A 6,598-nucleotide genomic window follows, 5' to 3' on the forward strand; every position below is an offset into this window, starting at 1 on the left:
TCACTAAAAGAAAGTAGCGAGGGGATCACCATCTAGCTGGGACGGGGCTTTTGCTGTATTATTCAAGTGTCTGAGTAGTGATTTGTATAGGTAGAAATTGGAATATTGGAGAATGAAAATAACCTGAAACCAGGATCAGTAGGATTATCCATTCTTTCAATAAAGCTATAGGTTTTCAAAAGGAGGCCATTTTAGGACGTACCAGATTTGCAATATAGATCCTGGGGCGGCATCATATCTCCCACAGGATGCAGATATATTCTGATAAAATGTGTTCAATAAGACATTCTATACCATCTGGAGAGTAGTTGAAAATGTGATTTAATAACAGAGATACTGAGAGAACTAGCATGTGTTAATTGAAAAACCTTTGTCCAGGCCTGATAATCCAGAGGACTGTGCAGTTCTTATTCCAAACCTGTACATATTAGGGTTGCAAGTTGTTGCCCTTAATAGATCAAATGGTGTTAGGTCTCTGCAGAAGTGATTCAATTTCCCTGCGCTAAGCATAAAATGTCTATTTGCGGCTCAGTTGGCATAAGGAGTTACTGAAAGGAATTAAATCTTTTTGTCCACCAGCTGACCCACATGCCAGAGAAAATGTATTTCAAAGATGGATATCTGACTTATGCTGGCCACAGACATAGTGATGTGCTCAAGATGAGCAGATGTGTACGATTTCCCTTGAAACTCTCCCTGGCAGCTCAGCACACGATCTTCACACGATTTGGTGTCCAATCTTCAAATGATCTCTCCTGCATCCAGACTTTCACAGTGCATCGCCTCCTAGATTGTCAGATCTGCCCTACTGCACGGCAAATCTGAAAGAGGCGATGTGCAACCAGCGGGGACGCGCATCGTATCGTGATTGTAAGTGGGGACTCACGATTTACTCTCAATTTGGCCATATTTTACACGATCTGTCGTTCCAATGTGTCGGAATCAGCCAGATCGGGTAAAATATCGTTATGTGTGTGGCCAGCTTAAAGGTCTTACTCTTTCATGAGAGAGGGGAGTCAATGCAGGGCTAGTTATTGTAGCAAATAGGTATCCAGCAAATAAAGCAAGTTCAAATTCCTCCCTACCCAGCTTACACCTTTAATATCATTATTATCCCTACCTGTCCTGGCTAAGGCATCCATATAGAGTATGACGAAGAACTGAGATACTATAGCGGGCAGCCCTGCCTAGTGCCATTTGATATAAAATACTGGGTCCAAAAGCATACAATTGATCTTAATCTATAGCAGGCAAAAACTTTCTTGAGAGTAACATACCCAAATGTCCAAACACCCCACCATGAATTGCCAAGCCACCCAATCAATTAAAGGCCATCTGTGCATAGTAAGAGAGCCCGAAGTTTGCGTTCGGTGATATTATGGGTTAGGTCAATAACCTCTGTGATATTAGCACACGCCTCTACATCAGGAACTTGGATGGATTGGATCAAGCTTGGCAAGGCAAATAAAGCTTCAGGTAGTTAGCAATCATTCTTGAGAAGAGTTTGTGGTCTATGGGCCTGATTCAGACCCACTCGCGAGCGGCTGTCCGCTCGCAAGTGGGTCGATGTTATGGACTGAGCATGCGCACGACGGAGGGAGCTCCGTCGTGCGCATGCGCCAGACGCGACGAGCGAAGGAAAGTCCTTCGCTCATTGTGTCCGATCAAAGGGGGCGTGCTGTCAATGTTGATTGACAGCACGCCCCCTTTGGTGGGCGTGCCGGGGGCGTGCCTCCCTGACGGGGGCGTTCCCACGGGAACGCCTCCCGTCAAAAGCCGTCCCACTGACATCACTAGTGATGTCAGTGGGAGTGATTTTGGCTCTGATAGAGCCAAAATCACTCCGGAGCTTGCGGTTGAAAACCTCAACCGCAGGCTCCGGAACGCAATTTCGATGGTCGCGATGGTCACGACCATCGCGGCCATCACAATGCACGCTCGTATAGCCTGTGGGTGGTGACCCACAGCTATACGAGCGTCCAGGAGGACGCTCCATTTTCATGGAGCCCGGCCCTCATTCAGAGCGTGCGCTCTGCTCAGAGCGTACGGCTCTGAATGAGGGCCTATATTCAAAAGGCAGATGAGGCAATACTTAGAACAGAGGTAGGGCTCCTTGCCTTTCTTTGGGATCACTGATGTGTGCTTACAAAGACTGTCTCGAGAAAAACCTTCATCTGAAACCTCATTGAAGGCTTGAAGCATAATGAGAGCAAGTCTATCCTTGAAGGTCTAAGGATATTGAAAATCCATCTGGAGAAGATTTAATATTATCGTCCAGTTCTCGCACAGTGAAGGGGCAATCTAAGATATGCTGTGCATCAACTACAAGCTTGGGAAAGCTGTAGTCAATCAATGTGATACAGAGATACACATTTCTGTTGAGAAGGTTCGGAGGGACCTAAAGACAGGTCCTGTCTTTAGGTTTGGACTTGGAGAGAATATAAAAACGATAACATTTTGAGAGCTCTGTATTCACAAACTGAGGACTGCCAGAGTCATTTTTAATAGACTGAATATAAGTGAGGGATCTTTGGGCTCTGGCCAGAATTTAACCTGACTTGTTTCCTCAGAAAATCTCTATTCTTATTATGGAATTTTAGTTTGGTTTTGAAGTCAAGTAACTTATTTAAGTCTGCCAGTGCCTCTCTCATCTTCTTATGGTGTGCTTGTGAGTCGTTTCCAGAATCTTTAAAAAAAACATTTTTTAAATTAAAGCTGCTATTTGAGCTACTCTTTATTTCTAAAAAGAGCACAAATGAATAAACTTTCCATGTAGTACCCATTTCTGAACTTCCCAAATCATCATCTTTGGAGTCGTCCCATTGTCATTATAAGCAACAGAGGGCCTGATTCAGAGCCGCTCGCAAAAAGCGAGCGCTCGCTCTGAATCAGGGCGGCCGCCTTTTTTTTTAGCCGGCCTCCTGGCCGCTCGCTAAACTGTGGGTGACCACCCACAGCTTCTGCGAGCGGCCAGGCGATGGTCGAGACCATCGGGCTTGCGACGAGACCCTTGTCGTAGGGTCTCGTCTGCCGCAAGCGCCAGTGAGCTTCCGGCTCTATTAGATGTCAGTAGGGCCACCCAGAAACGGCAGACGTTCCTTCGGAAACGCCTCAGTCTGTCCAGCCACCCCCCCTCCCCGCCTACAAAACGGGGCGAGCTGTCGATCAACATCGACAGCTCGCCCCGTTTGTAGCGAGCCCCGGAGCGAGTGAATTTCTCACTCGCTCCGGGGGTTTGCGCGTGCGCAATGCCCCACCATCGACCCGCTTGTTAGTGGGTCTGAATCAGGCCCAGAGTCATCTAGAATGCTTTTTATATGGCTTTGCTGTAAGAGTCCTGTAGTATCAGCTCGCCCAGACAGCACGTCCAATCCCTATGGGTAGGGTTATTGAAGGAGGGCGTAAGATAAATTGGGGACATGGTTCAACTTCATCACAGAGCATATAGAAGCTTCGTTTAGATAGGTGGAGGTGCCAGTGTCCAATAAACAGGTGGTCAAACCTAGAATAGATTAAGTTAGGATGGAAATCAAAAGTATAGTCTTTGATGCTCGGGTGGAAAAGCCTCCAGGCATCTGCGAACTGGTGCTCATGAAATAATCAACACATACACCATCACATTGCAAGGATCTAGCTGCGCCCATGGAAGAATCTAAAAAGGGGCCAAAAATCCAATTAAAGCCAAAATCTATTAAAATACCTTCCTGAAGAGACCTAACCAGTTCCAAAGAATGAGAAATGAAAGCCAACTGACCATTGTTTAGGGCATATAGAATAACAAAAGTATGCATTTAGGTGAAATTTTTCCAGACAACTCAAAGTTGAGAATGGGCAGAAAAAGTTTGTTTAAAAAAAAACAAAAAAAAACAAAGTAGTTTCAGAAGACTGTACCCTGAATTTTGAGGGTGTGACACACACGGGCTGATTCAGTGCACCGCTGAACGCAGACTCCAGATGTTCGGGAATCTGAGCAGGCGCCTGACCCGTACTGCACATATGCAGTACAGGTCCAGCATGTTCGCACGCAGAACGGCAGCAGACTGAAAGTGATTTAATCTGCTGCCGCTTGTGGGTGGGAGGGGCTGGCAACGGCCTCAGTTTCCTGAAATAGAGGCATGTTGCCACCGTTGGGGGGGGGGGAAGGAAGAGGCCAGGATCTCAGCTGACGGAGATTTCCTAGCCTCTTTCTCTCATCTGCAGAGGCCGGCTTGCGTGAGCCCATGGGTCACTTAGCCGGCCGATATTCCCGCAGATTTTCCAATGCTGCGTTGTACAACGCAGCTCGGATAAGTAATGCATGCAGAAGGAATGATGCTTCCTGCTGCATTAACATAATTGCAAGGACGGCATTGCAAAGCTGCTTGCTTGCAGCTTTGCAATTGCGCCCAAAGCTGAATCAGGCCCACAGTCCTCAGTAATCCATTGTTTATTAGCAGATAAATAATGAATCAATGATTACACTGATCAACACTCATTTTATTGCCAAATCATTAAAGTGATTTTGGAGTGTGTGATGCTGATTCCGGATAGGACATCGGTTTTGGTAATCAAATGACTGCTGGTTGGGTGGCTGATCACTTATATACGGAGGGGGAATACTCTAGAATAATCGCGCAGTGAACACCTAGAATATTCGCATGTCTCACCTTCTAAAATGTCCCGATAGATTCCCATATGCACGCATTATGATCAAGTTCCCTATTACTTGAGGGTTTTCATTATCTCAAGAATTAGAGAATTTAAAAAACTACTTTAATTTTTGAATTCAGCAACCCCAAAATGTGTTGTTATATCCTTAGCAACTAAACAAATGTATTTTTGTTGGGCTGTGTTATTAGTTGTCTGATACCTCACATTTCTCTTGGGAGGAAAAGCCCAAGTCAGATTCCTCACATGACTGGCCAGAGTAAAGCTGAGGCACCTCCCCATTCTAGCTGAGGAGGAGTATTCTAAAATTCTTCCCATACAGGAAACCTTTGATAAACCTTTCCAGACACTGAGCCCAGAGCAGTTCTTCTATAGCCCACATGCGAGGTTCTGTACCAGAGAAAATAAGCTCACCCCGGTCCTGTGTGGTGTTTTTATGGTCTTCCCATGCTTGTGTGGGTTTTCTCTGTGTCCTCCGGTTTCCTCCCACACTGTAAATATATACTGGTAGGTTTATTCTTTATTGGCTCCTGTCAAAATTAATTCTAGTGTGTATGTACATGTGATAGGGAATATAAATTGTAAACTCCATTGGGGCAGGGACTGATGTGAATGGCCAAATATTCTCTGTAAAGTGCTGAAGAATATGGGCTTGCTATATAAATAACTGGTAATAAATAAATAATAAAACATTCTCCTCACTCAATTTACACTTCTTGAGCTCTGCAATGGATTTGGCTATTTATTTAGTGGAGTAGGTTTTTCTCTGACTGCAGGTGAACACGGCAGATGGGTCTCGGCCTCACATGAAGTGTAAAACGAATCCACTTGGCTGTCCATTATGTCATTTGTTGAACCTATTAAAAGGGTAACTGCAACAATGACAAAACACCACAGAAATTAAATGAAAAAACCCCAAATTACAGTCTTTTACTTCCCCTGTGTAGCAGACAGAGGACGTAAGACCCGATTTAGAGATGTACACTAATGCCGTAGCTGCAATGTCACAGCCGCCGGTATATGTACTGAGACGCCCACAGACGGCATTGCAAATTCAAGCAGCGTAAAAAGACGCAACATCAGATGCAGAGCCTTGAATAATCGTCCTTCCGAGTAGCCCTATGGTCGCCCAGAAATACCGCGTGTACTGAGACGCCGGAGCCATGTTATCGGTGTACAGGATCTCAGGAGCAGGCTGCCCAGCAGTGAAGACTACATCTGTTCAACAAACGGCTCTATATCTTCCTCATTAGTGCCCAGTATGGGAGCTGACAGAAGTCATCCATCACCTGACCCACACTGGAGGCTGTGCATTAAGTTTACTAACCCGGTGACCGACATCAAACTGCACCTCACCACTGCTCTCTATTTCCAGTGTGTGTGGGGGAGGGAAGGACTGGGAAAGATAACTGTTGTGCCTGCATAGTGGCTCATGAAGAAAGGCTGTCTGCTGTCGACGATCACTACCAACACCGCGGTAATGACTGAGTCCCACCCTCCAGGTGTCTGATTTAAAAAGTATGGAGGCTGGTAGTATGGGGGTTGCTTTCCAGCACCTATTCCCCCTTCTTAGCATACAGTGGATACTCCGTGGCCTGGCAGCAGCTGAAGTTAAACAAATAAATTAAAATTATACTGTAATGCTGCCATGGGCTGCACAATACAGTGAAGCACCCTGTATTCCATGACCTAACTTCATACTATTGGACAGAGAAGGGGGAACTAGGGTAGGAGTGTTGATTTTACAGCAACACTCATACCCTATGGTCCAGTGTGTCCCTCAGTGGATGCAAGAGAAACTCACTTATGATTTTTGCTTGTTAAACATGTTCCCTGACAGGTACTAAACACCTTGTGTGTTTCCTTTTTGATACACAAAAATGCTGACAGACTTCATGAATGTCCTGTCTACAACAAACCGTCCAATGGCAAAGAGGCAGCAAATTTTCAG

The sequence above is a fragment of the Taudactylus pleione genome, unplaced genomic scaffold (genome assembly GCF_031769625.1).
Source record: "Taudactylus pleione unplaced genomic scaffold, aTauple2 ptg000017l, whole genome shotgun sequence".
Taxonomy (NCBI): Eukaryota; Metazoa; Chordata; class Amphibia; order Anura; family Myobatrachidae; genus Taudactylus; species Taudactylus pleione.